Source organism: Cydia amplana, chromosome 1, assembly GCF_948474715.1.
Source record: "Cydia amplana chromosome 1, ilCydAmpl1.1, whole genome shotgun sequence".
Taxonomy (NCBI): Eukaryota; Metazoa; Arthropoda; class Insecta; order Lepidoptera; family Tortricidae; genus Cydia; species Cydia amplana.
In genome coordinates this window covers 12234479-12254440 of record NC_086069.1, presented here as the reverse complement: position 1 = coordinate 12254440, position 19962 = coordinate 12234479, and the positions used below count along the sequence as shown (strand labels likewise).

General features: G+C 34.0%; 1 long non-coding RNA gene and 1 other non-coding gene across 2 annotated transcripts in view; both read right to left on the bottom strand.

Annotated features, from left to right (window-relative positions):
- LOC134648706 (uncharacterized) overlaps positions 1 to 19962 on the bottom strand; it is a 96486-nt gene that overhangs the window by 6665 nt on the left and 69859 nt on the right. The gene's annotated exons all lie outside the window — the stretch shown is intronic.
- Trnah-gug (transfer RNA histidin (anticodon GUG)) lies at positions 9211 to 9282 on the bottom strand. The gene has a single exon. It is a non-coding gene; the product is annotated as a tRNA-His (tRNA).

Below are 19962 nucleotides of genomic sequence, written 5' to 3'. Positions count from 1 at the left end.
TGTTCCCTATTTTATGTATAACCTGTCCAATTTATCGAGACCCATCTAATTTTATTGATATTGCTGGAACCTTACAGGAATCTTTAAGATTTAAGGATGTAAGAGTCCAAGTTAGCCTGGACAAGTGACTCGCATTTTCACAATGGTTTATTTCGTATTTTCGTTGATTGCTCCGAGCCGGCGCCATTTTCAAATTGAATAAGGTAATATGGTGCTAAATGAAAACTGATTGCTGAAAACTTTGAAATGAAGATAATCCTTCATTTGCATTTCACTTTTGAGATGCGGGAAAGTTAATTGTAATGCTGAGTTGACGTTTATTTAGGAGTTCTGGTTGCATTTAAATTATTTTAAATTTCATAATATATGAGATGACAGAAAATCCCATGAGAATTATTTGAGATTTAGGGTCGGTTGCACCAAACTGTTCGTATCGTTAAAGAGTTCGCTAAATTTTTATGTACGAAAAGTTCCATGGTAAAGCGCCGGGGCGCGCCGGCTGACGTTGATCAGTCTGTCAAATGTGGTTGGTGCAACTGGCCCTTAACCTATCTAAAGATTACATCGTATTTGTAACAAAAGTTAGACAATTTCATTAAATTTGTGATCCATTCTCACTTAAAATTGTCAAATAAGTAATTATGATATTCGTAAAAGAGCTTTTTTTCCTCGCTATTAGGAGGGATCAAGTGGCACTTTTCTATTATAGGACACTGTTTTTTAACTTTATTCTTATTTTTTTCATACATAATAATTTCCTCATAGGTGATTTGAAAAGCAATTTAATATATCAAGCCACAAGATAGCAAAATTATTTCCACCTTGGGCGATAACACGAACCTCTCACTACGCTCAGGATTCCATTTTAGAATCCTTCGTCACGCTCGGGATTCAATTACCTATAGCTTTCTCCGCATCGTTATGGATTCAATGTACGCCCACGCCATAAACATGTAATTTTGCTCTCTTGTGACACAATCTACTATTTTGCTCTATGTGATGATTTCCGTGATTAATTGTATGTAGTTAATTGTAGTTAATCACTAAACATTCGGTATTTGTAATGTGTTCGCGTAAAGTTCGAGGTACCGGACAAAGAATGTCAAACCTGTACAAGAGTTCTTTTGTACATAAATAAATGCTAGCAGATTTTGATAACGATGCTCCGTACAATAATTCGGTGTTGTCCCTTGAACACAATTCATCAAGTGGGATCTCCAGCCAGTGCCTACTGAACTAACTACACAGTTACACACACTGAGAGTATCACGCGTGCATTAATCATCAGCTTTTATGTAAATTCGGTTAAGTGCTGATAAATGATGGTCAAGCTTGCCCAGTGAGATGGTCGAGCTGCTCCATAATGGGCTTTGTTCACCCATTTTTTAATTTCATTATTCAGGTTTGGTTAAAATGCATATAGAGCAAATTAAATTACGTATAAAACATAACAAGGGGCCTCTTTCAAGGACTGAGGGTCAATCGCGAATATCGATAAATCGAAAAACGTTAGTGTCTCTCTGTCGTTCGAATTTGCAAGAGCGATAGGGAGACAGATAACGAATTTCGATATTTGCAGGCCCTCTGACCTTTGTAATTCTTTTGGTTTGTTGTGCATTGTGCCTAAAGAGGAGCAACCTCGTCGATTTTAGTTATATAGAAGTCTTTATGGCAAGTAATTATTGCATTACTAATGATCCGCTTTTTTATATAATTACGACTATTACGAGTATCTGTCGCCAAATAATTGAATTCATTTTGTAGGTACCTATATGTACCTTATACGTGGTATAATGGATAATACTCTGGTTATCTTCGAATTGTCATAAATGGACACCTATAGCTCCCTAAAAGTTAGATTACAAACTTAAATCGCTACCGATAAATCCATCAACGTCACCACGTTTCATATTAATATGTATCAAGTTACCGGTTCCGCTGCTCCCTCGGACTGTCCACTTGATTTCATTTTTCATTCTTAAAACGTTTTGTTCTCTGACAAGGGACTGCATTGAAAGAGTTTGTTTTGCTGACCCTTCTCGGGGTTGATGTAGCTGACCATTAACTAGTATTAAAGGTTTACTTGAAAAAGGGTTTGGGTGTTGTTATGGTTTGATTCAGAAACGGATGTGTGATAATAGTACATAAGGATTTTTACATATTTAGTTTACAAAAAGTAGGTATCGAGCTATCTGATTCAATATCTAATTGGAGTGAATGTTAAGATGCAGTAAATCGAGGCATGTGAAATTTTGGTTAAACTCAAATTTCAATAATTAATACCATGCTTTCGACCTTAACCAAAAGTGGCAAGGCAACTAAGAGAGCAGATTCTAGTTCCTGAAAATGATGTGTACTTATAAGTATTAAAAAAACAGTATATTACGAAGAACACAACACTTAATGATAGTGATAACTAGAATCAAATGAACGAAATATATCCACTTAGCTTCCTTTACAAACCAAGTCTCCATCAACCTAATGGCTCACTACATCACTGACCAATACGAATGAGGTGCACTATGCGTCAAACGACTCAAATTTGTCGAAACTAGTGCAGCTCAATCATAGCTGCGTTATGGGATGATACCGATTTATCAAAAATTACAGTATCAATATCAAATGATTTTGAATCTTATACGTATAATGGTACCGTTGATTTTTACTAAACTAGTAGTTTTGTTTGTGTTGTTTGAATTCTGAGAGGAGGCTAGGGTAGGCTAGGGTTGACCAGAAGTCAAAAGGATTTATTTATGTAAATTAAATGTCATCTATTTGGGATGGAATTATTTGTCATTGATTCATAGGATCAAAGATAAATGCATATGAATATGACTACCTAATATCAAATATTTGTATAATAGTCTGCATACAATACTTCTTCTTCTTCTTCTTCTTAAGTATTTATTGCAGTGTTTCAGGAGATTAGTTAATTTGTAAAGCTAACGTAAAGTGCATTGTAGCATAAGTACAGCTTTAAATTAAAACTACCTACTCTTAAGGGGCCCACTGATTAACAGTCCGCCGGACGGTATCGGCCTGTCAGTTGTTCGGAACTGACAACTTTTTGTTCTAACTGACAGGCCGATACCGTCCGGCGGACTGTTAATCGGTGGGCCCCTTTAGTTACGAGTATATCGACGAAAATTACCTATGGCTATTTATATTGCAGTTGTTATTAACATGCTTTTTTAGAATTAGGTTTTAGTTTTTGGACTCGATGAATTTATTAAATATGTGGGAAAAGCGTGAATTGTTATAGTCATATCATATCATAATTGTTTTCATTTATTCTGAAAGAGAGACAAATTGCCCCTTGGCTTCATGGAATTATTTATTTAAATTAAACTCCGTTAATACCCTAGCTTCCCCGATAATTAAGGCGCTAAGACTCGCTGCTGATTACACTTCATAATCCTTAAATATAATATAGCAAAGTTAAAAATAATCTTAAAGTAATGTATATACAGTACATTATCCCTTGACATTTTAAATGAACTATATATTACAATCAATGATGTGAGCTTGAATACTAAAATTTATTTTAGCCTTTAAGCTTTAAAAATAAGGTTCACGTTAGCATGATTTAGTTTTATTTTATATGGTGGCAGCTTAGCGATTTTGGCAATACATTTTACAAGTTCTTTTGAACTTAGTGGTCTTTAACCTAAGGTTCCATTTCGATTGCGCGGTCGATGAATTTTATTATACAGGCAGTGACAAATGGCGTTAATAAGAAACCTGTCGTGGTGGGATTAAGGTTTGTTAATCTAAGTTATTATTGTCGCGGGATGGGTCTTTGACGATTTACTCGACTATTGTTGTAATTATCTATATTGCATAGGTATGCAATATGTAGCCAAAAACATTTTTTAAGGGATTAATTTAATTTAATATCTTAATGAATTGTGATTAGCTTACTACTCGTAGCTTAGCTAAGATTAAGACTCGAAAATTCAATCATTACCTATGTAACTACAAACTATCTCTAAACATCCGAAACATTTAAATATTTTAGATAGGTATTACCGACTTATATGTACCTAACAAACAAAATTGAGGACATCCCTTCGGTGTTGATTTTAAAACCACACTATCGCCGAATATCGTAAGCGGATTAGTATTTAAATTAAAATGGCGGCGCAGTAATTAAAATGTGTCATCCGAACAGAGGGTGAGAAAATGAAGCGAAAATAAAATGCAAGTAATGTTCGACCGAGTTCTGCCTTCTAATATACCTTCAAGTATAGATATGACTACATCAGGTAATTCTAGGAAAATAATATGATTGATTAGATCTAGAGCTAATTCACATTAAAGACTATAAACTTACTTTTTTCCTGATATATAGCTATTAAATATATTTAACAAAATTTACTATCTTAACGAAGCTAAGGCTTTGGCTAAAAAGTACCTAGCTGCCTGAGGTCCTATTTAAAATTGACTTCCGAGTTTTGAGTCTTATTCCCATACGAATATCCACAACAAATTTCATAACGATAATGATATTATAGGTAGGTAATACCTACCTGTTATGAGTTTATAACACAAGAATTACTCGTCTTAAACTTTACCGATTCGCCGGTAATAGTGCGATCGTTTCCCTGATTTAAAGATTGTTTTTATTAATATACATATGAAAGATTCAAATATGTCCATTTCTGAAATACACAATCACATAGGTAGATTATATGTTAGTATAGCGTGCAAGTGTTTAGGGTGCAACATTTTCCAACCCTACAGTAAGCCGCAGTATTTAGCGGATTGAAATTTTCCTCTCCTAGCAATTATGGGATTAAAATTTTAATTGTAATATTGAAACATATGTGGGCTTAGCTCTTAGTCTTAGGTTTTAAATCTAATGAATAGGTATTTAGAGCTAGAGCTAGAGTCAATTTGTTGGCGAGTTAGATTTGTGGTAGGTACCTAAAAATATATTAAAACATTGATCATGGGTGTACAATATACATGGTAAGTACATGACAACAAGCTATGACATTACACTACCTACTACATATTTAGACTAGTAGTTTTTTACATAATCATTATTTATTATGTATTGATCGCATAATTTAAGTTGCACCTAATTTACACTTTAATTTAGGTATTTATTAATGTCGACTTATATACTTATAAAGAACATTACTATTATTTTTATCGTCATGCCTTCTTAGGTACCTACCTACTGACTACTGTAGTAGAGCGTTGCAGAAACCGGAAAAAAATAAGTTGAATCAAAATTTACTTTTATCATGAAATCTGTGCACAGTGTGGACAATTTAAAGGGTAGGTAATCAAATCGCTAACGCGTTTTTCTAAATCGTTATGATCTAATCACTAATACTTACATACAAGTAATATAAAGTATTTAAGACAGGCCATTCATCCGTACAAAAGCACCAAAACTAGTTATAAAGTCCATTTAGCACCCGGACAGTATCTTAAAGTCGCATTTTATCATTTTATTCAAAACGAAATCGTTGACAATACTAATATTGCTACACAATGCGAAATAAATGATCCCCATTTATAATGGCTAAGTACGGTGTGATAAGTGCTTTCATTGTGGCTGGAACTCTGTCACAGTTATGAAGGTTTCGAAATTTGGAGTGTACAGAATTTGTGAGATGCAACGACAAAGCTATAAACAAGTATAACGATGACTTTAAAAACTTTTTTTGTCACTAGTGAAGTCTGCAGTGATTGAAGCAAACCGTAGTATAAATAAGAGAGTAAATTAAGTATTTTGTTTCAGGTTACCTAACTTAACCTTAAATAAAATCTCTATTAATAATATCACAAATATCACAAAATGTTAACAACAACGTTGCGCTGAATAATTCGGAGTCGTAAACTGTACAAACAGAGAAAAAACGATGGTCTAATTTTAACCGAGCGCCTGATAGTTTTGAATAGCAGCCAGTTGTGCTCTCGCTTGGTGTCGTGAAAAGAGCGCAGGAGTTCATTATTGCCTGTTTTTGTGGTGTAAATAATATAATAAAAAGCTATGGCGCCATCTACACACAGTTACTCACAGTTGCTGCGTCGCCAGTTCCTTTTTCTTTGAACTTGGCTGGACACGCTACCGCGTGTCTAGATAAAAAGCTATGGCGCCATCTATTCGAGCATACAGTTTTCTTGATTTTCCGAGGCAAGTTTTCTCTTTAGACTTTACTTATCTTATACGGAGTTTCATATACCTTTGGTGATGATTACAACAATAAAAACATTAATAACCCAACAAGTGTAAGTAGGTACCTATTTTACAAATAGAGTTTGTTCGGAAAGAGAAGAGCCGTGGAATTTATTGGGCTCCATACATTCCACGACTCTTCTCTTTCCGCATAGACTCTATCAGCATGCATCATAAAATATGGCCATCAAACGTCAAGCCTCCACATCCCCGATCACCCCTAGTTAAGGCAAGATATTAAGATACGGCTAATCCCCCCATAACTTAGGCTCAAGACCGTTAACCGTGGTTTAGCCACTGACCATTGTCCTGCGTTTAATTTAAACGGGAAACTGGCTGAGTTAAACTGTAATGATTTTACTGGGCCCTAAAACCCAATGACGCAGCGCTGCGTATAAAATTATCATATACCTAAGGAGAGTCACTGCAAGGTTCAATTTAGGACAACTGTTGTAAATGTGGCAGTAATTTTAAGTTTGCATTAATGTGATGTAAGAATAATATCCGTAAATTTCGTACTAGCCTTAGTAACTACATGATACAGTCCAGTTTAGAACGGTTTTAATCAAGTCGACGTCTGTATTACGTTTGTATTTAGGTGTCGTAAGATTTTATGCACTGACTCTTTATGCAAAGAGGTCCTAAGGGTGGTGTTTTGGTTTTTCGGTGTATTGAAAATGGACCCATATATTGTGTAGATATGCCCTTATAGTTATTAGATCTATAACCGGGAAGTGTAATTTACTTTAATGTGTTATGAGGCAATCAGTATTGTTGTCTGAATTGTTTAGGGATGTTGATTATGTAGAGGTCCAAGTGGATAATAGTACGGCTTAATTTGTTAGATTCTAAACTTGAATATACATTCTGAGCTGATTGTTGATACCAAAAACGGTTTTTCAAACTTTTAAACACATTTAGGTTTTACCTCTAGCAAGCTAGTTAGAATGTCAACCTTTTTATATTCATTAACATTTTATCAATCTGACATCTTAAAATTGAAAATCACCTAGCCTACCACGTTGCGGATGCCGGGATGCGTAGGGATGAAAGTCATGTGACGAAAAAGGTAGGTATCAGGAATGAGTGTGGGGGGATGTAAGTTGAAATGGAAACCTGGATGAAAAAATGGATGGACTGTGCGAGAGATGATATCAATAGAATATAGATCAGATGACGAACAACACAGAGGTATGGATAAACAAGACATGCTGCGCCGACCCTAAGAGAATGGAAAAAGGGCAATCGAATGATGGTGGTCCTGGCTCAAACAAATTAGATAAATGCACTTAAAACATAAGAACATAATTAATAAAGGTTTTATTACGTTTCCTTTTTCTTACTTCTAACATCATCAATAATCATCATCTCAAATGTAAAATAATGATTAATTACGGGCCTTGTTGGAAAAATCTTTTTAATTAAGGCCATTAACGATAAAAGACGTGTGCAGCCAAGTGGAAAGCGGGGAGCAGCGGCGTATGTAGGGGCTTTGATTGAAGTTATTGGGCTGATGAATAGTCCTAGTGCTTCTAGGGTGACATCATGTTTTGGAACAAATGAGGAACCTTTTATATTCTACCTATAGTCATAGTTAAATACTAGGAGGTTATTATGAAAGTCCACTAAATGGATTTAGTTATTAGAAAACATTTACCTACCTATTTTAAAATAAATAGAAGTTAAATGCCATACGATTTTTATTAATTTATATCCAGACAAGTTAAAAAGAAAGCATATAATATTATTATTCTCTTTGTTTATTTTTCGTCTTAAGTTAGGTGTTTTATAATATGGATATAAAAGTAAAGTATAAAAACACTTACAAAACAATAAAAAATACATATAAACATATTATAAAAAAACCTAACCTAGGGAGCCGCCAGCAGCAGCGGGGCAAGACCCAAGCTACCGGTGGTCAGGGCTGCAGAGAGAGGAACCGGCGGACTATCCGCGCCGTGTCCAAGATCACCGCCTTCTGCATCTGACCCTTGATCCAACCACATATTATTATTACTTATTGTTAAGCCTCCTCATCAAAGACCAATTTCCAAAATACAAAGGTACTCACTACTCACTGAATTTAACGAAAACTTTAATTTTGTGTTGTTTTTGAATGGTAGGCGGTTCTGACAAGAATTTAATGAAAACTTTCATTTTATGTTATTTTTTAATGGTAGGTGGTTCTGATCTGACAAGTACAACATAGAAATCATTAGCATTTTACGTAAAGAAGCATAATTTATGGAAATAAATCAAAACAAATAATAAAGCGCTTCCATATCGCGGCTTCAGACAATGGGGGCGACAGCAAATTGATTGTGCCGTGCCGTTTGTTGCCCAGATCGCTGATATGCCGTTCATAAATGTGTGTTGGGTACTTAATTAAGAATTTGATTTCAAAATTCATGTGTGAAAACTTGTGTAATGAACATAACTATAACATTTGGAATTTTGTCAGTATAATTTTAATCTTATGCGAGTTCGACTCGCACTTGCCCGATTTTCAATAACAGATTAAGTACATATATGATGGTGGTGGTGGTGGTATGGTTGTCAATGTTGTCATATACTAGTAATCTGTTTTCTGGCCTCATAAATACAGTAGGTACTTAAAAGAAAAAAACTAACGATAAGTATACATTAAATACTAATTTCATAATCTCTAATACCTTGTTTATTTATTTATTTATACATATATATTTCGGGGATCTCGGAAACTGCTCTAACGATTTCGATGAAATTTGCTTTGCTGTCGATAAATTTGCTGGCGATAAATCGATCTAGCTAGGTCTTATCTCTGGGAAAACGCGCATTTTTGAGTTTTTATATGGTTTCCGAGCAAAGCTCGGTCTCCCAGATATTATACATAATTTACATAATTTTTTATCTTATTTGGGCCAAATAAAAGAGTGTTCAGTGCTTCATTGGTTTTGCTCTGTAGGTACAACATCTTACTACGTACAACATTTCAGGTAAAAAAAAAGAATAAGCTCCGCCGTAACAGTGTCAGACACTGCCGTGACCAGGATTCGAACCTGGGTTACTACGGCCACAACGTAGGGTCCTAACCACTAGACGATCACGGCTATCGGAGCGGTGAGCGGAGCGCCGAAAATGTCGAGTGCGTGCCGTGGGCGGTGGAATGCGTGACGTCACTGCGTTCAGATAAAGCTTGGATGGTTGTCTTTCGTAGTACTTAGCAATTTGACGAATTTGTTTTAATCTTTTTTTATTAGTGTACAGGCACCAGCAATAATATGTTACACAACGATGGCCGCAAAAATATCTGAAACGATCTTATTTGTAGCGCAATAAGAGCGCGTCACATTTAAGTTTGCGGCCTTCGAAGAGTAACATATTATTTCAGGTACTAACTATATTACTGTAAAAATGGATATGTTTGACCTAATAGGTACATAACTATAAAAGATATTATCTAGGCCTAACCTATTACCTATCCGTTTTGTAAAATATGTTATATATCATATCATATGTTTATAAATGTGTGTAGGTATGTATAAATATGTACTTCAAATGGTATTACTACTATAGCATGGATAATAAAATAAACACAATAAACTAAGTAGGTAAATCAAACAAAAACACTGCTCGATAAACACGGAAACAAAACAATAACGGAATTAAATAAACAAATGACGATCAATTACGCCCGAATCGTGGGCACACAGGAAAATTGGTGCCAAATTGGTCCGCGGCAATTTGTGTTGTTTTGGACACGTGGCGATGCAAGCCAACCATGAGCTTTTTGGGGAGTCAAGTTTCTTCGAGTTTTTGGAGACCATTTTTGTATCAACCGATTTAAAAAAAATAAGGTCTTTAGCAATATTCCACTAGTAAGTATTTGCTAGTGCTTGCACCTAATACGCACTGAACTGTGAATTTAAAGTTGCATATAGACATTATGCACTTATGTACTTTACCCACAGCTAAATAGCAACAGAGCCTCCACATATTGAAAACAGTTGGTAGGTAAATAATAGATATTCCTCTTAAAAATTAGTTGAATACAAAAACATACAAAAAATTATGAAATTGAGAGCTCCTAACTTGTTTTATATCTTATGTTACCTTGGTTGGTAGTCCATTCGAAATCGGTATCTGAAGAGGATTATGTAGTTACAAGTTATCATTATACGGTAATGTAAAATCAAAAGTCCTGAATAACCCAATCAAATAGGTATAATTTTACGTAAAATAGCTTGATTAGTTACTTATTTTATATTTTTAGTAATATGTAAGTAAGTACTGATATTACTTAAATAATGCTGAAATACCCTTAATAATATTAAATACGATCACAATCATCGATTATTAAATAAAACTAAAACCATACTTGTAAAATTGTAAGTCACCATTTTAAATAGGCTATTTACATATCTACGTAAATAAGTTATTTACTTACTTTCACAAATTACTGTTACCAGCAAGTTACATAATTATGTCAAAAACACTGCCTCGTTTACGAAATTGCTACTTCTCCCATTAAGCACAATTATTTTGAAGCTTGACAACTGAATATTTGAAAACATAGTATTAACCCTCAACTCGCTTGTGGGTAATAGGTATTGAACACTAAAACTAGAGAAGGACATACATTAATACGATTCATATGGCACTTACGCCATATTTAATTTGAGCGAACGTTATTCATTTCATTAGTAAAAAGAGTTTTCTTGTTATAGTAAAACTACTTTCTGAATAATTTAGTTCGTAGGTAGGTAACAATCCAAGTAGTTTTCACAAAAAGCAATTACAGGCACGTTTCTTTTTAGTTACAATTACCTACTTGTTAATTAGTAATATATTTATTACTTTGCAAATGCAAATAGTAAGTTAATCTTACTATTTAATGTAATTATAGTATTGAGAAAAAGAAACCAAAAACCAAATACCACTGCCAGCAAAATTATGTAGGCACCTAACTATAATATATGTATGAAGTGAATAAAATATTGCACACTTTAAAAAGTAATACGACATGAAATGGTTTGATCTAATATCATATATATACTACTCTTTGCCTAATAGGTACTTCATTTTTTTTGCATTAGAAATAGGGTAAACAATCATGATGACTATTTGTGTCTTTTTATAGAAAAATACCTTTGAAAAATAAGCCACAGCAAATATGTAACAATTATATAGCAGAATATATATAAGATCATTTCGGCAGATTCTTTTTGTTTCAGAAGTAATTAGTTACTATTTTTAAAGCCATTTTCAATAAAGTTCCATTAGCTAGTGCTAAAAAACGAAGTATAAAAAATATTATTGTACGAGTATTATCATCAGTGTCATAATTGTATCATCATTTTATTTTGAGTTCAAAAATCGTTAACGTCCATAAAACGGTTCTCGTCTCGTTCGATCACCGAATTTAAGAAGCAACGTCGGGCGCGGTCAGTACCTACTTGGATGGTATGTATGTACCACCTGAGAACACCACGTATCGTAGGCTTTTTACTTTTTTGCTTGTACATACTCGCTATATCTACATAATTATAATATGTCACGGCGATACAAATACGCAGCCGTCAACGTAATCATGTGAGACGACGCCACCCGCAAACTACGCAAATAAATAAAGCGACAGAATTTATCGACAACCATTGCTTCTCTTTACGTTTCACAGCGGGATGGTTATGAGCCAAAGTTGAGAAGCCCTGACGTACAAGTTGCAAAGGTATTGTTAACCCGGTTCCAAAAGTCCCTAAACCTTATAACTGAGGAATAGAGGTTACTACTCAAGCAGGGGTGGCGAAGACCGACTGCATAAGAAAATGGTTTTGATATAATGTGTACCATTTATAACGTATTGTGTTTTGATTGTGCATGTCAGTTTGCAGACTAGTTTCAGTCGACGGATGATCCTTGTATGAGAATAGGAAATGGTTATGTCTTGGATTCCGAAGCCAAGTTTGAATGGTCCAAATGGCAGGCGTTATAGACGCTCCGTTTACTAAGTTTATTGTCTTCGATGCTCTCGAGCGAGAAATCTATGGATATAAAGACAAAACTGTTGATGTCGAGAATATTGAAGAAAGATGGTTAAATCCATCTTGTGAATTTGTGAAAATATTGGAAATAAACAATAATTGTAATAAATTTTGTGATTCAATTGTAATATAATTGTAATAAATCAGATAGGTAATAATTACCAGGTTCACGCACATGATGCATGTATGAGTACAGCAACGACACATAATAACTAAAATACTTCTAAAGTGGGGCCATTTTGATGTCACATCAAAATTCGATCATATTTGGCAAGCGATAGTTCTATTAGAAAGTCAAGTAGGCGTCTGAAAAGAAAGATAAATAAGACCTGTCACGACTAACGCCCCAGAATTTTCCCTTTCACAATTTTGAAAGGCCTTTATCTAGCCACCGCATTGATGGACATGGTATTATAAAACCACCGACACAGTTCAAAAGAACGGTGGATTATAGACCTTATTTATTTGAAAAAATCCAATTGCACCGGTATCGGTTGAAATTTGGCAGCTAACAATGTCTATAGAAAAGACACCCCTCCACAAAGTGCATGTCGTACGAAGTATCATTTTAGATCAAACACGTGATAATAGCCATAAGAGCGCCCCTATTATTTGATACAATAAAAGTGAAGTGCCGACATATTCCGCATTCTACTGCGAAATGAGAGTCAAGCGTAAACTGACCGACCTGATGATAATCTACAAATCTATAATGAACTCAAACCACCTTCTTATTAGGTTGAATTCCGTGTAAGCTTTGAAGATATTTTTGAAAGATTTTAGTGTAACACAAGCAGAATGCACGGTGCTATCGTACGCAGTGAAACGGTCGGTAGGCTCGCAGATACGGACTAATGGTGATTGAGAAAAATATTGCTCCTGTACCAGTCGAACAATAATTCGCGGTTATGTCTTCATGAATATTGAAGATCTACTGATACCTATTTTTATTTTGATTCCGGCAGTACGTTACAATGCCGTCGTTAATGGAAATCATAAATATGTTGATACGCGACGCTGATGTCTGTTTTATTTTCAGGAGCAAAATATGATAATATTATATCGAATTGATATTTCCTTTAGGGAGTGAAAGCATAGGAGGTTTATAAATTATACACTTTATGATACACTGCCGGGACTTATGAGCTAAAAACAACATTCTAATAATTATTATGAATGATTTTGTTCATCTAACGATTCTATCGCACTATTGTAATGTGTATCACATTTTTTTTAAATCGTTATACCAGTGTAAATATGTATATCCATTGCATTTGTATGGTTTACCATCTTTTCAATCCTTTTTTTTTTCGTAAGTTTGAAAATTATATAGTTAGTTTACATAAACATAAATGTGTGCTAGGTTACTGACCAGACTCGTGGAGCAAACAGAAAAAAATCAGGACGGTATCCATTGCATTTGTATGGTTTACCATCTTTTCAATCCTGATTGTTTTTTTCGTACGTTTGAAAATTATATAGTTAGTTTACATAAATGTGTGCTAGGTTACTGACCAGACTCGTGGAGCGAACAGAAAAAAATCAGGACAGCTTAATAAAAAGCGAAGATATTTTTATGCATAGGTACTACCTACCTAACTAGGTTTGACTGAAAGACTGTAATATTTATAATAACTGACTAAGTGCAAAACCGACAAAAAAAACACCAAAGCAGCATATTTCAGAATTCAAATCTTTACAGATTACCCTTCTAGCAGAAATTATTAATATACAGTCAACTAGTCCGTACGAAAGGGGTGAATAAATTTAATATGACGACAAAGTGTCGCGTCGCAACCAGTAACGCGTACACAATTCGGTAATTAATACCCTGAATTACATTTCGCAAATAACCAGGGTATCTTTGGAAAGGGGTCTAAGTAGAAGCTTATTAAAAAGGGTGTATGACCTGACTCGCTTAATCCTGAGGCCTTAAGGAGCAATTAGCAAGGATAGAATGAGAGGGGGATCTGGAAGTTTACTTCTTAAGTTTGACATCACGGATTTTGTAATTACTTGTTATGTTTAAGTCTGTAGGTGGATGGGTTATAAACATAATTTTATGTTACACGCATGTGGTCAACACCATGTCTAAAGAAAACTACAAAAGTACCTACATGTTTACTACTCGTATGTCTACATACGCTAGTTAATTAAACACAAAATTTTAAAGAATTGGAGAACAATAATTTACTTACCTAAGTACCATATTTGGTTTAGAGACGTAAACCTACATTGCAATCTTATACGTTTCCATAACTAATAACTCGTCTAATTTTAACTTCCAATAAAAATCTCCAGTAGCCCACAACTCCAATTAGAAACGTAATACTAGACCACTTTAGTTTAATTTTCATTTCAAATAGATCGTCCCCAAATTGGTATCTTTTTTCTAATCCCCATTTTGAAATTCGAGGTATCACTTATAACTAAAATCTGTCGTCGGCAAACAGTGCCATATGTGTACATGTACACAAAGAGCTGCAATGAAATTGTAAGTGTGATGGTATTTATTAAACTTGAAATAGTTTTAATTCAATCCTAAATTTTATGGCAATATATTATTTTAGCCACGAAAAATATGTTAAAGTTGTAAAATATGTAGCGATTATTTAGAATTCATAATAAATCTGTTGTTGTAAAAATATATGTAATATATTACATACTAGCTGAGGTACCTGGCTTCGCTCAGAGAGTTGATATGTGATTGTGTGATAGTTGTAAAAAAAACCGGCCAAGTGCGAGTCGGACTCGCGCCCGGAGGGTTCCGCACCATCAACAAAAAATAGAGCAAAACAAGCAAAAAACGGTCACCCATCCAAGTACTGACCCCGCCCGACGTTGCTTAACTTCGGTCAAAAATCACGTTTGTTGTATGGGAGCCCCACTTAAATCTTTATTTTATTCTGTTTTTAGTATTTGTTGTTATAGCGACAACAGAAATACATCATCTGTGAAAATTTCAACTGTCTAGCTATCACGGTTCGTGAGATACAGCCTGGTGACAGACGGACGGACGGACGGACGGACAGCGAAGTCTTAGTAATAGGGTCCCGTTTTTTACCCTTTGGGTACGGAACCCTAAAAATCAAATGCCCCCAATGGTACACTTGCTTTTATAATATACATATATTGATTATTGGAACAAACTCAAACTACAAGGACAGGACATTTAATTTTAAAATTCATACACTAATGTACCTACATCATTAGTTTTTATCGTAAACTACGGGTAGTAATTACACGGTCGTCTCTACAGTAGCAAAGATAATTAAATCACTTGTACTGTAGTACTCGTATGTTTATACGCCGTGGCTATGGAGTCTTACCTCATACGATATTACAACCTCTCAGTTTCACTTGACACCCCGACGTGTGGGGTGAATATATTTCGGATTCCAATTCGAAAATTGTCAACCCCAATATCGAACGAGCATCACAATCGAATTTGTTCATAATGGTATTACTCTGTGATTATTTCCTATTAGTTATATGATAAACAATTTGACGTGGTTGGGGATTAGCTGTTTTGTTAGTTAAATTGTTTGGGTTATCTAGTTATATTAATTCAATCGTCAGTAATATAATTTATTTAATTCATACAGATTTTTATCAAACTTCCAACGTAAAAGGATATTATATTCTACTGCTTTGATTAAATAAAATCACGTAAAGTTTTTAATAAATATTTGTTGTAATCATAGAATTAGAATAGACAAGAACAACTGTCAATCTTCAAAAGTGCGACCAAAAATGAAATGCAAGTGTGTGCGTAAATTGTCTATGTGAGATCAAAAATAGTGATGTCATGTTACAACATATTAATAATCTGTCGGTGTTTGATTGCTTTATCGACTACTTTTTCAAATGTGTTATTTTAAACGTTAAAATTCTACGACATTATGATGTATAAAATAACACCTGCACTGCGCTATCAAAATCGTTACAGCCTTATCTTAGTCTAACTCTTACTGTGTTGGAAAGTGAAGTTTAAATTTACTGCTAAACATCTGCACCTTCAAAAAGGGTATAACAATCGTTATTATTTGAAGTCGGTTATAAAAGTTAATATCTTAATTATGTCTTGTGAAGAAATGATTACATAGCTATTAATATACCGACAAGATATCGATACTGTCACCTGAACATTTTGTCAAGCCCTAGCGTAAAGTAACAGTTTATGTTTTTACACAAAATATTTTAAATTATTGAGTAATATGATAAAATATTAGCACACAAAGGAAGAAAAACTTATAATCAACTGTATAATCCGGCTTCTTACACTTTTTATGCTGTTAATTTGACAAAATATCGTTAAGAAAATTTCGCTCGGAATATCATTATTCCTCTGAAATGAGTATTTGCTAGGTTTATTTGGCCCCGTGACACTGAAATCCGGTACACTACAAGACACTATCTTCATTGTATTACTTTATCAAATAGTTTTCTTCCGAATTTGTGTATATTTTTCAAATTGAAAATTACGGTGATACGCTCTTGGCCGTCCGCGGCCGTCGTCAAACTCAAAAATGGTCACGTTTTCTCATTTGTACTCCGACTCTTTCGCACTCATGCGATGTTCATATACGTGATGGCTTCCCTTTCGCACACTTCAGCTGTCTGTCAAGCGCGAGCGCGAGAATGACAAGTCTGTGGTTGTAATGCCAAGTTGACAGGAACAGAGTACCAATATACAAATATTTTTTTTGTACCTAATTGAATTAAGTTGGTTTTGTGATACTGATATCATTTAATTTAGGTAAGTAATCGTTGTATTGACTGTTTAAATACTTTAAATGTTGTTGCTTGATATAATCACCCAGTGAAATCATCCGTTCAGCTTTGTCCTAATAGAAGCTTGCCTAATGAGTTCGCCTATCCACGAGTATCCTAAATCAGCTTTATTTTTCATTGGGTATGTACCTAAGGATCGTACGGGTATATTTTTCAACGATTTCATAATTCATAATTCATTTATTTGCGTAAGATAGTACATGCAGGCTCATATAAGATTACACATAGGAATCAACTAGCTCGTTGCATAGTGACATGCAAATAATATTAATATTGGTCTTAATCTGCATATTTACATATACATACTATATTCGTTGGTTGGTAAGATTGTTTGTTTCTTAACGTCCATAGAGCAGAGCAGGTTTCACGGTAGTTTTTGATTTTATTTAGGTTCTTCTTTCCAAAGACCAAGAGTACGGTATACATATTTATAATTAATTTAAACAACCCACATTTTAAATGCCTCGATTACGCGTAATTAATTTGATGCCTTGTCCCATCCATTACCATGATAATGTTCACAAATTACTGTTAAACATCGCATCAATCTTTTTATTAATTATTTTGACAGTATTAAATGATAAAAGGTGATAAGGCACACGCGATATCACACTTGCGGTTTTATCGGGACAAATGCCCTTATCTCTTGACACAAGTATATTTGCATATTATAGGTACATTTTGTATTTATTATTAATACTATAAATAAATACCTCATGCATGTTTACTATCCTGAAAAGGAGGATTTAAAATGTATAATTATATACAGACACGGAAAGGAACATTAAGATTCTTTGAGTCGACCAAAATTCAAAAGTATTTACCGCGATTCTTGACAACTGTATCGTACACGTTTAATTCTTAGTTAGCTAACCAAACTAAAATGTCTGGTATTATTACTTTGATAAAATAATAGTCGTCTTTCTGCTTATTTATGTAACTCTATCGGTTTCTTATAAATATACTCTAGACACAAGCAATAAGGAAGATAAATAGCTTCACAATACATGTTTTATAAACATTGCATTACTGTCAACCTTAGTGGAGGATTAACCCTTCACTTGTCGGAATGAATTACCCATTGTAGATGTCTGCGATAACTAAATCTTTGGCTAATTAGTCTTGACTGTATTAACTGTTAATTGCAGTAATTATCTGCGATCTAATCTGTTCATTAAGCGTTACATCGTATCGTAATGCCACTTCAATGTCTGTACTTCTTGGCCCATATTCTGCAACCATCTTATACATCCCTGTATGTAGGTAGTACCTATGTATGTCATAGGTAGGTTTACCTTTTCAAAATGTCCTGCTCTAGTGCTAGTGAGTTAATTATTGATTTGTACTCATTTAAAAATTTGTTATTATATGTCTACATCATGAGAAATACAGATATTTTCTTATCATTTAAGTGAGGGTATAATTTACTTATACTAATTTATTTAGATTCAAGGAGTCGGAAACAAGATGTAATTTTTTACAAAATAGACATGAAAGTTAGTCGAGAAATGCAGGCCTTCACAAAATCCACCACTTGTAATTAATTTAATTTGCACTACACATTACTGGAATAATGTAGTCATGCTGTATTATACTATACTAATAAGTATAACATTACAATTTAAGAGGACCTTAGCGATAATAATTTAGTGTTGATTTCTCATGCTCTGAAAGTGGTTCATTGTTTATCTATGAAGCGGGTTGAAAGTGATTCGTTTCGGTCCTAGGGCATTTTAGTTTCCAAGTACGTATTTTTATCAATTAACTATAAAAATTTGGGTCTAAACGGATTTGTTGTACAATTTTCATCCTGATATGTATTTAATACCCGATTCCATAAACATACCCTTTACCTAAATTGCAAATTTAAAGTAGGTACCTATATATGTATTAAAATACTACTTACTAAAGTACCTATAATCATGTTTTGTAAAAGAAAATATTACATTCTAATTGAAACTTGTATTGCATAGATACAATGTTTTCTCATTTCCACCGCCAAAACATAACTGACGACTGACATTAAGGTGCATATTTTATTTAAATTTACTTAGATGAATCACAATCAATAAAAACTTCGATGACATCAACGACGAGTGATTGATGATTTTACTAATATTACAATGTTAATGGAATACAAATGACATGGATTCGATATGCATGCTTTTGGTCTCGTATTGTTGGCTTTAAGTTTATAATTCATTTCTGCATCCGACGAAAGGGGTAGTGTATTCAAAATTCAATTAATACAAATTAGGCAAGCTCGTCAAAAGAAACGATTTCCTGACATTTCATTAACAGTAATTATTGTCAAAGGATTAGAAAAGACGGTTATATAATTTCATCATTGTCATCAACAATGAAATATATTAAGACATCGATCTAGGTATATCTATAATCAAATAAATATTATTTTTCTAGTTCATATATCACATGTTACCTTTTGATGCGTAAACAGGAAATATAATGGAAATTGCTTAAGGCCTTACCTGCGGTGCCTATGGCCAACATTTGTTCTGTTATGGAACTGGCATAACATTGTATGGCGTGCCCAGGACTACTCTGGCAAAATAAGACTATTAAAATGTATAAATAGGTAGTTACTTTTTTACTTCGCCAATTGACTCTATCTAGAGCACACGTTTAAAGACTTTAAAGTGGACACCCAACACTGATGCGGGCGCATTGAGCGAGTCTAATCGATCAACTTGGGCTAATTCCGCTCATCTGCATATTAATTCTGTGCTCCCTTAATAAGCAAGGGGTTTAGCGTGTTTCGTGTATAGAGGTTGAACTATTTTATGACATAACCAGGGATAATTATTAGATATTTAGAAAAATGTTATTATTAGAAAAGTGTTATTATATATTTTTTCTACTCCCGTACTTTTATTTGTCATATAAAGGGTCGTGCTTATACTTATACACCTTTAAAACCCTACCTTATAGTTGTCA